This window comes from Phacochoerus africanus, chromosome 11, assembly GCF_016906955.1.
Source record: "Phacochoerus africanus isolate WHEZ1 chromosome 11, ROS_Pafr_v1, whole genome shotgun sequence".
Classification (NCBI taxonomy): domain Eukaryota; kingdom Metazoa; phylum Chordata; class Mammalia; order Artiodactyla; family Suidae; genus Phacochoerus; species Phacochoerus africanus.
Genome location: NC_062554.1, coordinates 4,965,870 through 4,981,372, shown reverse-complemented (window position 1 = coordinate 4,981,372; position 15,503 = coordinate 4,965,870).

The window sequence follows — 15,503 nt, the reverse complement described above, 5'->3', positions numbered from 1 at the left end:
CAAAGGCTCATAAGAGACTACTATATGCATCTATATACCAATAAAATGGAAAATCTAGAAGAAATGGACAAATTCTTAGAAAAGTACAATCTTCCAAGACTAAACCCAGATGAAATAGAAAAGATGAATGGACCCATCGCAAGAACTGAAATTGAAACTGTGATTAAAAAACTTCCAACAAACAATGGTCCAGGACCAGATGGCTTCACAGGCGAACTCTATCAAACATTTAGAGAAGAGCTAACACCTCTCCTTCTGAAACTATTTCAAAAAATTGCAGAGGAAGGGACACTCCCAAACTCATTCTATGAGGCCACCATCACCCTGGTACCAAAACCAGACAAAGACTCCACAAAAAAAGAAAACTACAGGCCAGTATCACTGATGAACATCGATGCAAAAATCCTCAACAAAATACTAGCAAACCAAATCCAAGAATACCTTAAAAGGATTGTATATCATGATCAAGTGGGATTTATCCCAGGGATGCAAGGGTTCTTCAATATCTGCAAATCCATCAGTGTGATACACCACATTGACAAACTGAAGAATAAAAACCATATGATCCTCTCAATAGACGTGGAAAAAGCCTTTGACAAAATCCAACACCCATTTGTGATAAAAACCCTTCAGAAAGTGGGCATAACGGGAACCTACCTCAACATGATAAAGGCCATATATGACAAACCCAGAGCAAATATCATTCTCAATGGTGAAAAGCTGAAAGAATTCCCGCTGAGATCAGGAACAAGACAAGGATGTCCACTCTTGCCACTACTCTTCAATATAGTTCTGGGAGTCCTAGCCACAGCAATCAGAGAAGTTAAAAGAAATAAAAGGAATCCAAATTGGAAAGGAAGAAGTAAAAGTATCGCTATTTGCAGGTGACATGATACTATACCTAGAGAATCCTAAAGACTCTACCAGAAAACTGTTAGAGCTTATTCACGAATTTGGCAAAGTTGCAGGATACAAAATCAATACACAGAAATTGATAGCGTTTCTATATACTAACAATGAAAAAGCAGAAAAGGAAATTAGGGAAGCAATCCCGTTCACCATCGCATCCAAAAGTATAAAATACCAAGGAGTAAACCTACCTAAAGAAACAAAAGACCTGTACTCTGAAAATTCTAAGACACTGATGAAAGAAATCAAAGAGGACACAAATAGATGCAAAGATATACCATGCTCTTGGATTGGGGAAGAATCACTGTCATCAAAATGACTATACTACCCAAGGCAATCTACAGATTCAATGCAATCCTATCAAATTACCAAGGACATTTTTTCACAGACCTCGAACAAAATATTTTAAAGTTTGTTTGGAAGCACAAAAGACCCAGAATAGCCAAAGACATCTTGAAAAGGAAAAATGGAGCTGGAGGAATCAGGCTCCCGGACTTCAGACTACACTACAAAGCAATGGTCATCAAAACTGCATGGTACTGGCACAAAGACAGAAATATAGATCAGTGGAGCAGGATAGAAAGCCCAGAATTAAACCCATGCACTTACAGCCAACTAATCTATGACAAAGGAAGCAAGACTATACAATGGAGAAAGGAGAGCTTGTTCAATAAGTGGTGCTGGGAAAACTGGACAGCCACATGGAAAAGTATGAAATTAGAACACTCCCTAAACACCATACACAAAAATAAACTCCAAATGGATTAAAGACCTAGATATAAGACCAGACACTATCAAACTCCTAGAGGAAAACATAGGCCAAACACTCTCTGACATCAACCACAGCAACATCTTCTCAGATCCACCTATCAGAGTATTGACAATAAAAAGAAAAATAAACAAATGGGATCTAATCAAACTGAAAAGTTTCTGCACAGCAAAGGAAACCCTAAACAACACAAAAAGACAACCCACAGAATGGGAGAAAATCTTTGCAAGTGAAACGACTGACAAGGGATTAATCTCCAAAATTTATAAACACCTTCTACAGCTCCACACCAAAAAAACAAACAACCCCATCCAAAAATGGGCAGAAGATCTAAACAGACAGTTCTCCAAAGAAGACATACAGATGGCCGAGAAACACATGAAAAGATGTTCAAAATCACTCATTATTAGAGTAATGCAAATCAAAACCACTAGGAGGTACCACCTTACACCAGCCAGAATGGCCAGCATCCAAAAGTCTACAAACAATAAGTGCTTGAGAGGGTGTGGAGAAAAAGGAACCCTAGCACACTCTTAGTGGGATTGTAAATTGATGCAACCACTGTGGAAAACAGTATGGAGATTCCTCAGAAAACTAAACATAGAACTACCATTTGATCCAGCAATCCCACTCCTGGGCATCTATCCAGAGAAAACCATGACTTGCAAAGACACATGTACTCCAATCTTCATTGCAGCACTATTTACAATAGCCAAGACATGGAAACAACCTAAATGTCCATCGACAGAGGAGTGGATCCGGAAGATGTAGTACATATACACAATGGAATATTACTTAGCCATCAAAAAGAACGAAATACCAGCATTTTTAGCAACATGGATGGACCTAGAAACTATCATGCTAAGTGAAGTCAGCCATACAATGAGACACCAACATCAAATGCTTTCACTGACATGTGGAATCCGAAAAAAGGACAGACTGAACTTCTTTGCAGAACAGATGCTGACTCACAGACACTGAAAAACTTATGGTCTCCGGAGGAGACAGTTTTGGGGGGTGGGGGGATGTGCTTGGGCTGTGGGATGGAAATCCTGTGAAATCAGATTGTTATGATCATTATACAACTACAGATGTGATAAATTCATTTGAGTAATGAAAAAATGAAAAAAAAAGAAGTAGAACAAATATTGTAAAAATTTATATGGAAACTCAAAAGACCCTGAATAGCCAAAACAATCTCGAGAAAGAAGAATGAAGGTGGAGGAATCACACTCCCTGACTTCAGACTAAGCTACAATAATCAAAACACTATGATACTGGCATGAAAACATACACATAGATCAAGCCAAATGTACAGAAAGCCCAGAAAAAAGCCCATGCACTTATGGTCAGTTAATTTACAACAAAGCTGGCAAGAATATACAGTGGAGAAAAGACAGTCTCTTCAATAAATGGTGCTGGGAATTCTGGACAGCTACATGTGAAAGAATGAAATTAGGACATTCTCTCACAAAAATAAATTCAAAATGGATTAAAACCTAAATATAAGCCTGGATACTATCAAACTCCTAGAGGAAACCATAGGTAGAACACTGTGACAAAAATCACTGCAATATTTTTTTGTTTCCTAGAGTAATGGAAATAAAAGCAGAAATAACAAATGGTATCTAATTAAACTCAAAAGCTTTTGTACAGCAAGGGACACCATAAACAAAACACAAAGACAATCCATAGATTGGGAGAAAATATTTGCAAACAATGCAACTGACAAAGGACTAATTTACAATATATACAAACAGCTTATACATCTCCATATCAAGAAATAAACAACCCAATAAAAAAATGGGCACAAGTCCTAACTAGAAATTTTTTGCAAAGACATAGACATAGCCAACAGGCACCTGAAAAAGATGTTGAACATTACTAATTATTCATAAATTGTAAATCAAAACTATGATGGGATATCATTTCACACCAGTCAGAATGGCCATCATGGAAAAATCTACAAACAATACATGCTGGAGAGGCTGTGGAGAAAAGGGATCCCTCCTACACTGTTGGTAGGAATGTAAACTGGTGCAGCTAACATGGAAAGCAGTATGGAAATTCCTCAAAAACCAAAAATAGAGTTGCTGTCTGCTACAGCAATCCCACTCCTGGGCATTTATCTGAAAAATACAAAAGCTCTAATTCAAAAAATACATGTACCACATTATGCAGAGCAGCACTATTTATAATAGTGAAGACATGAAAATAACCTTAATGTCCATTGACAGATGAAAGGATAAATAAGATATGGTAGATATACACAATGGAACATTACTCAGCCAAAAAAAGAATGAAATCATGCCATTTGTAGCAATATGAATGGACCTAGAGATTATACTGAGTGAAGTAAGCTAGATAAGGACAAATATCATATGGTATTACTTACATGTGGAATCTAGGAAATGAAACAAGTGAACTTATTTACAACACAGAAATAGACTCAAAGATTTGGAAAAGAAATTTATATTTACCAAAGGGGAGAGGAAGGGCAGGTTGAGATAAATTAGGAGTTTGGGGTTAACCAGATACATGTTATTACTACATAAAATAGATAAAAAACAAGGACCTACTGGATATCTCAGGGAATTATATTCAACACTTTGTAATAACCTATAGAGGAAAATAACCTGAAAATGTGTGTACACATTTATACATACATATATCCACACACATACATATATATACAAATGTATGTGTATACCCTGAATCACTTTGCTGTACACATGAAACTAACACATTGTAAATCAAAAATCCCTAGATAAAATGTAAATAGATATTATAACAATAATATATTCACCTCAGTTTGAATGTTATTTTTCATTCTGACATCAAATGAATACATAAAAACATAAATTAAAAAAATAAAACTACTGGAACTAAAATATGAGAAACAGATACATTTGGAAAATAAAATTAAGTACTCAACAATTTTTTTTTTGTATTTACTGGTTAATTTTATGGCAATACAGAAGAATACATGCAGGGAATTAGAAATTATAGTGTCTCATGGCAGAAAGCCAAAGACATTAAGTAACTGATGTATCTATCTGAGTCAGGACCTCAAGAGACTTACTATACTGATCCAACTACACAGAGAATAATTTTGCTTCTTGGAAAATTCTCATTCATTTTCTCTAACAAAAAGAAATTTTGGTGAAGAAGCAGCCGGAACCTTGTAGATTGTTTTCATTTGGGGATATTGTGGCTCGTTTCTTATGGCGCAAAATGAAATCCTTCCCTTGGAATATATGACAGGGTCCTAGTGAAAAGCATCTCAAACAGAAAGGGTTTTGTGATTGAAATGTTATTACGTATCAACAAGTACTTGCCTGCATACATTTAGGGACACAGGAATACACCTACACACATAAGTGTGATATTTGCCATTTGCCTAGGTAGGCTTGTCCAAATAAAGCTTTAGCCTAGTGAATTGTAGGCATAATTCCATACTTTACACCAACATAACTTCTGAGGTTTCAATGCCTGTAGGTAGGCAAAGATTTCCACTACTGCCTAAAATCCATCCACCTGTTGACTGAATAATATTTCTTCATGCTATACTCTCCTGAGCTGTCTAATGAATGTCCTGGGTCAGTTTAAGTGTCAGATTTTCATTTATAAAAAGAGTATAAAACTGATACAAACTGAAGTCATTAGTTGCTGAATGTACACCTGTACATCACTTTATCAGCTAGAGCACTAGCCTCTAAATTTTCCTTCCTGGTTGCATTCTGAGGCTTAATGCCATGCCCCTAATACCTGAAGCAGTGATGTAAAAAAAGGAGTGGTCTATACTAATGCTTCCCAAATGTTCATATGCATGAAAATCACCTGGGAGTTCTCATTAAAAATGCAGACTCTGATTAAGTGAGTCTGATGTGAAAAACAAAATTTTGTATTTAAATAAGCTCCCAGGTGATACTAATACTACTGTTCCTATATTTTGAGCAGCAAGAGTTTAATAGACTCATAATTTTCCAAGTACAGTTGAAATCTTATCTTCAACAACTACAGAGAATAATAGGAATTATTTTGAATAATGATCATAATTATAAATATCATACTAATACTTACCTTGTACCAGGTAATTTGATAAACTCTTCATGTGTAGTAATATTTATTTCTTAAAACAACACCTTAAATGATGTATTATAAATGCTCTCCAACTTACAAATAAGGAAACTAAGACATAAATAAATTAATCTGGTTAAAATGCACAAATGTTCTTAAGTTTCTAGAAACACACAGCCCATCAAAACTGAATCAAGAAGAAATACATAATCAGAATAGATCAATCACTGGTGGTGAAGTAGAATCTATGATTTAAAAAAAAAAAAAAAAACTCCCTACAAACAAGTGTAGGATCAGATGGCTTCACAGGTGACTTCTACCAAACATATAAAGATTTATATTGATCTTTCATAAACTCTTCCAAGATACTGAAGAGGAAGAAACACTCCCAAAGATATTCTATGAAGCCATCATCACCTTGACGCCAAAACCAGACAAAGACACTACCACACATACACACAAAAATTACAGGCAAACATATTTGATGAATATAGGTGTAAAATTCTCAACAAAATATTAGCAAGCCAAATACAACAACACATAAAAAGGATCACACACCATGATCAGGTTGGATTCATCCAAGGGTCACAAGGATGGTTCAATATATGCAAATCAGTCAATGTGATACACCACATCAACAAAAGAAAAGGCAAAAACCACATAGTTATTTTAATAGATGCAGAAAAATGAATTGATAAGATTCAACCTCCATTCATGAGTTAAAAAAAAAAAACCTTATGAACGTGGGTATACAGGGAATATATCTCAACATATAAAAGCTATTTATGACAAATCCATAGCAATATAATACTCAACAGTGAATAGCTGAAGTCTTCTCACTAAAATCTAAAACAAGAAAGGGGTATCCATTCTCACCATGTCTCTTCAATGTATTATTGTAACTCCTAGCCACAGCAATCAAACAGGAAAAAAAAACAAAAGGTATTCAAATTGGAGGGAAGAGGTAAAATTGCCATTATATGCCACCAAAAAGCCCCTATAAATAGAAAACCCTAAGACTTTACACAAAAACTACTAAAATCAATAAATGAATCCAGCAAGGTAGCAGGATATAAGATTAACATATAGAAACCAATTGCATTTTTTTACACTAACAGTGAAATATCAGAAGGGGAATGTAAAAAAAACAATCCCTTTTAAAATCTCATGAAAAAAATAAAATACTTAGGAGTAAAACTCATCAAGAAAGTAAGATTTATATAATGAGAATTACAAAACATTAATAAAAGAAACTGAAGATGATTAAAAGAAATGGAAAGATAACTCATGCTCTTGGACTAGAAGAATTGATTTGGTTAAAATGGCCATATTGTAATTTATGTCAAAGAGTGTTCTGCCTGTTTTCCTAGAGGAGTTTTATAGTATCTGGCCTTACATTTAGGTCTTTGATCCATTTTGATATTATTTTTTGTGTATGGTGTTAGAGAGTGTTCTAATTTCATTCTTTTACATGTAGCTGTCCAGTTTTTCCAGCACCACCTATTGAAAGACTATATTTCTTCCACTGTATGTCCTTGCCTCCTTTGTCAGAGATTGTTTGGCCATAGGTGCTGTGGTTTATTTCTGGGCTTTCTATCCTTTCCCATTAATACGTATTTCTGTTTTGTGATAGTACCATATTGTTTTGATAACTGTAGCTTTGTAGTATAAAGTCAAGGAGGCTGATTCCTCCAGTTCCATTTTTCTTTTTCAAGGTTGCTTTGGGTGTTTAGGATCTTTTGTGTTTCCATACAAATTTTAAAATATTTTGTCCTAATTCTCTGAAGAATGTCACTGGTAATTTGATAGGGATTGCACTGAATCTATGGATTGCCTTGTGTAGTATACTCATTTTGACAATATTGATTCTTCTAATCCAAGAGCATGGTATATCTTTCCATCTATTTGTGTCATCTTTGATTTATTTTATCAACATCTTACAGTTTTCAGAGTACAGGTCTTTTGTCTCTTTAGGTAGTTTTATTCCTGGACATTTTACTATTTTTGATGAAATGGTAAATGGGATTTTTTCCCCTAATTTCTCTTCCTGATATTTCATTAGAATATAGAATGAAATCGTTAGTATATAGAAATGCAATCAATTTATGTATATTAATTTTGTATCCTGCAACTTTACCAAATTCATTGATGAGCTCTAAGAGTTTTCTGGTAGCATCTTTAAGATTTTCTAGGTAAAGTATCATGTCATATGCAAACAGTGATGGTTTTACTTCCTCCTTTCCAATTTGGATTCCTTTTTATTTCTTTTTCCTCTATGATTGCCATGGCTAGGACTTCCAAAATTATGCTGAATAAAAGTGGCAAGAGCAGACGTCCTTGTCTTGTTCTTAATCTTAGCAGGAATGCATTCAGTTTTTCACCTTTGAGAATGATGTTGGATGTGGCTTTATCATATATGGCTTTTATTATGTTGAGGTAGGTGCCCTCTATGCCCACTTTCTAGAGATTTTTTTTTTGTCATAAAATGGGTGTTGAATTTTTTCAAAAGCTTTTTCTGCATGTATTGGATGATCATATGGTTAGAAACATCTTGTTTGATCCACTTCCTAGAATAATGAAAATAGAAACAAAAATAAACCAATGGGACCTAATTAAACTCAAAACTTCTGCATAGCAAAAGAATCCATTAAAAATGAAAATACAACCCACAGAATGGGAGGAAACCTGTAAACCATGCAACAGACAAGGGCCTAATCTCCAAAATATGCAAATAGCTCATACAACTCAACAACAACAAAAAACAAACAATTGAAAAATGGACGGAAGACCTAAACAGACATTTCTCCAAAGAAAACATACAGATGGCCAGTAGGCACATGAAAAAAGCACTCAACACCATTAATTATTAGAGAAATGCAAATCAAAACTATAATGAGGTACCACATCACACTGGTCAGAATGGCCATCAGTAACAAGTCAAAAATAACAAATGCTAGAGAGGGTGTGGAGAAAAGTCAACCCTCCTTCACTGTTTGTGCGAATGTAAATTGGTATAACCACTACAGAAAACAGTATGGAGGTTCCTCAGAAAACTAAAAATAAAACTATCATATGATCCAGTGATTCTACTCCTGGGCATATATCCAGACAGAACTATAATTCAAAAAGATACATGCACCTCTATGTTCATTGCAGCACTACTCCCAATAGTCAAGACATGGAAACAACCTAAATGTCCATCAACAGATAAATAGATTAAGAAGATGTGGCATATATACACAATGGAATACTACTCAGCCATAAAAAATAACAAAATAATGTCATTTGGAGCAACATGGATGCAACTAGAGATTCTCATACTAAGTTAAGTAATTCAGAAAAAGAAAAACATATGATACCACTTATATGTGGAATCTAAAATATGGCACAAATGAACCTATTGAAAAAAACAGAAAGATACTCACAGACAGAGAGAACAGACTTGTAGTTTTCAAGGGGGGGGGAGGATTACGATGTATGGGGATTTGGGGGTTGGTTGATGCAAACTACTATATTTAGAATGGATAAGCAGGAGTTCCCATCATGGCACAGTGGTTAACGAATCCGACTAGGAACCATGAGGTTGCGGGTTCGGTCCCTGCCCTTGCTCAGTGGGTTAACGATTCAGCGTTGCCGTGAGCTGTGGTGCAGGTTGCAGACATGGCTCAGATCCTGTGTTGCTGTGGCTCTGGCATAGGCCGGTGGCTGCAGCTCCGATTCAACCCCTAGCCTGGGAACCTCCATATGCCGCTGGAGCGGCCCAAGAAATAGCAAAAAAAAGACAAAAAACAAACAAACAAACAAAAAAGAATGGATAAGCAATGAGGTATTACTGTACAGCAAAGGAAACTATATTCAGTCTCTTGAGGTAGAACGTGATGGAAGACAGTATGAGAAAAAGAATGTATATATGTATATAAGTCTGGGTCACTATGCTATACAGCAGAAATGGACACAACACTGTAAATCACTATATTCTTAATAAAAAAAAGAAAAAAAATGGCCACAGTACCCAGAACAACCTACAGAATTAATGTGATTCCTAACAAGTTGTTCATGATATTTTTCATAAAACTAGAACAAATAATTGTAAGATTTATGTGGAGCCACAAAAGACCTAGAATTGCCAAAACAATTCTGAGGGAAAAGAACAAAGCCGGAGGCATAACCCTCTCAGACTTCCAACAATATTACAAAGCTGCAGTAATCAAAACAGTATGGTTTTAACACAAAAGCAGACATACGGATCAATGGAACAGAATAGAGAGCCCAGAAGCAGACCCGTACACCTATGGCCAATTAATCTTCAACAAAGGGAGGAAGAATATAAAATGGGGAAAAGACAGTCTCTTCAGCAAGTGGCATTGGGAAATTTGGACAGCTGCATGTAAATCAATTAAGTTGGAACACACTCTCACACTATAAACAAAAATAAACTCAAAATGGCTTTACAACTTAATAAATACACAACACCATAAAACTCCTAGAAGAGAACATTAGACAAAACACTCTCTGACGTAAATTGTACCAATGTCTTCTTAGGTCAGTCTCCCATGGCAATAGAAATGTAAGCAAAAATAAACAAATGGGATCTAATAAAATTTAAAAACTTTTGCACAGGAAAGGAAACTATAAACAAAACAAAAAGACAACCTATGGAATGGGAGAAAATATTTTCAAGTGATGCAACTGACAAGGATTAATTTCCCAAATATACCAATGGCTCATACAATTGAATATCAAAAAAAAAGACAACACAATCAAATAAATGGGCAGAAGCCCTAAATAGACATTTCTCCAAAAAAAAGATCAGATGGCCTATAGACATGTGAAAAGATGCTTATCATCACTAATTATTAGAGAAATGCAAATCAAAACTACAATGACTACAACACATTGGTCAGAATAGCCACCATTAAAAAGCCTACCTACATTGTCCCACCTACGTTGTTGATGGGAATGTATATTGGTGCAGCTATTATGGAAAACAGTATGGATGTTCCTTAAAAAACTAAAAATAGAGTTGCCATATGATCCAGCAATTCCACTCCTGGGCCTATACCCAGACCAAATCATAATTTGAAAAGATATATGCACCCCTATGTTCATAGCATGGCAGCACCATTTACAATAGTCAAGACTGGAAGCAACCAAATGTCCATCGACAGATGAATGGATAAAGAAGAGGTGGTCCGTGTGTGTGTGTGTGTGTGTGTGTGTGTGTGTGTATAGATATACATATCTATATACATACAGTGGAATATGGAATATTACTCAGCCATAAAAAGAATGGAACAATGGAATATTACTCCACCATAAAAAAAGAATGAAACAATGCCATTACAGCTACATGAATGGACCTAGACATTATTATACTAAATGTAGTCATAAAGACAAAGATGAATATCATATGATATTACTTACATGTGCCACCTAAAATATGACCCAAACATATCTACAAACAGAAGACTCAGACAGAAACAGACTCAAAGATATACAGAATAGAATTGTGGTTGCCAAGGGAAATGAGTGTTGGGGAGGGAAGGACTAGGAGTTTGGGATTAGAAGATGTAAACTACGGAGTTCCCGTCGTGGCGCAGTGGTTAACGGATCCGACTAGGAACCATGAGGTTGCGGGTTCGGTCCCTGCCCTTGCTCAGTGGGTTAACGATCCGGCGTTGCCGTGAGCTGTGGTGTAGGTTGCAGACGCAGCTCGGATCCTGCGTTGCTGTGGATCTGGCGTAGGCTGGCGGCTACAGCTCCGATTCGACCCCTGGCATGGGAACCTCCATATGCCGTGGGAGCGGCCCAAGAAATAGCAAAAAAGACAAAAAAAAAAAAAAAGAAGATGTAAACTACTATGTAAAGGATGAATAAACAAGGCTTTACTGTAGAGTACCTGAAACTACATTCAATATCCTGTTATAAGCCATAATGGAAAATAATATGAAAATAATATATATATATGTATAACTGAATCACTTTGCTATACAGCAGAAATTAACACATTTTAAGTCAACTGTACTTAAATAAATTTTAATTTTTTAAAAAGCCTGTAAGTGAAAAACATACTTCTGTTTAAACGACAGCTTATTATGCTTTACTTTCCAAAAACTCACAGAGCGGTTACCTTCTGGAAAGTGGGGAGTTATAGATCAGATAGTCTGGAAATCAATTCTTTAGTAGCTTGGCTACCAGTGGAAATGGAAACACTTTCATGGAGATCAAGTAGATGGATGATGGATGGATAGATAGACAGATAGGGAGATATTTGATAATTTGTCTAGGTTTGGTGAATATTGGTTCTATAGAATCATTTTTTAGTGTTTGAAATCCTCATCTTTGTATTTGGACAAAATATTAACAATCTTTCATTTACGTTTTCTGTGGTTTCATCTTCATAGAAATGAAGATGATATAATATTTTATTTCTTCAAATCCAAGTACCTAAGAACTAAGGAGACTGTTTTGTTTTAGGTTGCCATGATTCAATGTATCACATGGCATGCTAGAGACAGCATGATCATTGGTAAGATCTGATAGAAACAGTTCTATATAGTATGACTGCCAATGCCTCTGTTATCAAAATTTTCCACCATTTGTCCTTGGGATATTTTTACGAAAGCTTTGAATCAGTAAATGTAACTTTACTTTGTTCATAGATCAGTCGAGGGAATGCTGTGTGATATGCTGAAGCTAATTCAGTCGCCACTATTTTCAACTCAGCATTAGTGTCTTCTGGAGAGATGGGAAAATTTTTGGTTGATTTAGAAGTACTTGCCTGTTTCATCCTGGACTTGTGAGAGTCAGTCAGTGCTTTCATATCCCATTCTCCGTCATTCCCACCCCAAGTTATTTTCCGTGAATTGTGCAGTATTGTTCTGCTTGCCTAGTCACAGAATAGGTGTGAATTCACCACCTTCGTTCAGTTGTCTGTGATCTTCTATGTGGTGGTTAAAGAACCCAGTCATTCAGCCTTCTTTTGTGGTAACGTCTGAGTCATGCTAGTATTGGCAATGTCATCATTCTCATTTTCATCATCCAAACTCCTAGAAAAATATGATTACAATACTCTCTATGTATAAAATTAAACTAGCACTGTCTCTATACAAAGCACGACAACTAATCCACTGGTTAAATCAAGGACAAGCTGTTAATGTTTATAGTTTCAGCACACTAATGTAGTAGGTTTAAGGTGCATCAATCAAGAGTGATGCGTCTCTTATTTGCCACATTCATAATATATTATGCAATGTATATAACTCATTGTTGCTAGCATCAGTGGTCTGGGAGAAAACTATTTGATGCAAAAAAACAACATGAAGGACAAATAGAAGCAGTGGAAATTAAAGAGTCCTAGAGAAACAAGGACAATACCAAAACCTAAAGACTTACCAACACCTTACCCTCCCTCCCCCAGATAGAGATCTATCAATGATAATAATTTCAAATACTGTTTTTCACCATATCAAGAGAGGCACTCATGAATGAAGAAATGTAACAAGCCACCCAAAATTTTCAAACAAGCTTACACACATTTGTTACCTGCTGGTTCTGAAAAATGCATGCTTCCAAATGAACAGACTATGACAGATATCTTTTATATTTTGATGTTACAAGAGGAGAAAGAACTAGAATTAAAAGGTTTCAGCCTTTGAAAATTCTCCACCTTCCTCTATCAAACAAACAAGCAAATAAAGAAGAAACTGTGAAGCAGAGGAAAATAGAAACATAACACAAATTAGGATGTGTTATAAACATTTGCAGATACTAAAAACAAATCCTTGCATTCGAAACTCAAAACCTCAGAAAAGTACAAAAACCAAGAAGACCTAAAAGAAAATTTGACCAGACTCAGGAAAGTAATTTAAGAAAAAAGACAAGTAGTTTGTTCAGAAATGCAAGTTAAATTACAATCTGCTTGAGAGAAGAGACTGAACTTAAAGTTTCATAAGGGGCATTGAAGATAGAATTGGACACACTCAGGTAGGTAAACAAAGCAAAGAAAGAGGTGAAGGGGATGAAAGGAAAAGCATCAGAAAAATAATAAAAGCCAAAAAAACGCTATAAAATCATCTTCCTGAAAACTTTAAAATAATGAGAATTAAATATGATCTTAACACAGCTTTTAAAGGACTATACATCTGGAAAAATGTATTTGACATTGTCAAGACAGACTAATTTTGGTGAGCCCATCAAATACTAAAAATGAAGAAAAAATGCTTTAGGTCTTCAGGGAAAAAAAAAAATCCAAGTCACTGAACAAGGAAAATAAAACCAATTTTGAATTACGCTTCCTGAGAGGAACATACAAAATCAATAACCAGAGAAACTTTTTTTTAAAATTCAAGGAAAGAGAGTTAGTCAAGATTTTATAACCAATTAAAATGTCTTTAAACATGAAGGAGATAGGAAAGAAATATTAAATATTACAGACATAGAATATTTTACTTATTGCACTTTCTTGCAGAAGGTAAGTACACTACAAATTTGATCCAATCAGAAGATGACTGGGGAATCTTTGGCAAAAGGAATGATGCTGAGTAATGAACACCACAGTTTGAACCACATGGTTTGAATTGCACAGGTCCATGTGTACGTGGATTTTTTTTTACTACATACATACTACAGCACTGCATGATCCACAGTTGGTTGAATCCACGTGGATACGAAGGACAAACTATAAAGTCATACAAAGATCTTCCCGCATGAGGGCCAGGGCCCCTAGGCCCTGTGTTGTTCAAAGATCAACTGTATTTAATTGTTTCTAAGACTTAAAAATGTGGAACACGTGCAGAAGAATGGTAAGCAAATATTAATGTTCTGATCAAATGGTAAGGATGCAAATCAAAATGAGAAATGAAGTGAGAAAGAAAGAGAAAGTACAAATTGGCAGGAGCCAAAGAGTATCACTTGAAGCTGACAGAGGAAAGCAATGAAAGCCTAAATAAGGAACATGAGGAATAAAGGTTTATGATAAAAGTTTTTAACACAAAGACATAAAATAGAATAAAAACACAAATCACTCTAACACCAAAAGAGAAAGAAAAGAGGAAGAAAGAAACTAGACCACACAGAACAACATGGTAAATATAGCAATGAAGTAATATGCATTGAGATAAAATAAATGTCATATCAGTAAACACAAATTAGTCCAACTCGTCAATTAAAATAGAATGGTTTTTCACACTAGCTCAGAATATAATGTCCAACCCTAGAAAAAGTGATGCAGATAGGCTAAAATAAAGAGAGAGAAAAGGCTTATCATGCAAATGTCTACCTGACATCAGACCAGGTAGATTTAGGCCTAAAATACAAAGAACAATATCACACACACACACACACACACACACACACACACGCGCACACACACACACACACACACACACACACGAATCATTTGGCTGTACACCTGAAACTAACACAATACTGTAAATAAACTTTGTTTCATTAAACAAAAAGTTTAAAAAGAGAAATAATAAGAAGTAATCACTGAAACTAATAAAAAATTTTTGATACACGATTCTATACAAATCAATTGGAAAACAGGTGAAATCAATATAATACAGCACAATACAACAGAATATAGCACAATACAATACATTTGGTCAAAATTGATCTCAGTAGAGGTAGAAGGCAAATTTGCACTAACCAAATAAAACTAAGAACTATGCTCTGAAAACACAATAGGTTCAGATGATTTCACAGGAGTCTCACAGAAAACAAAAGGAAAATTTGCAGAGAA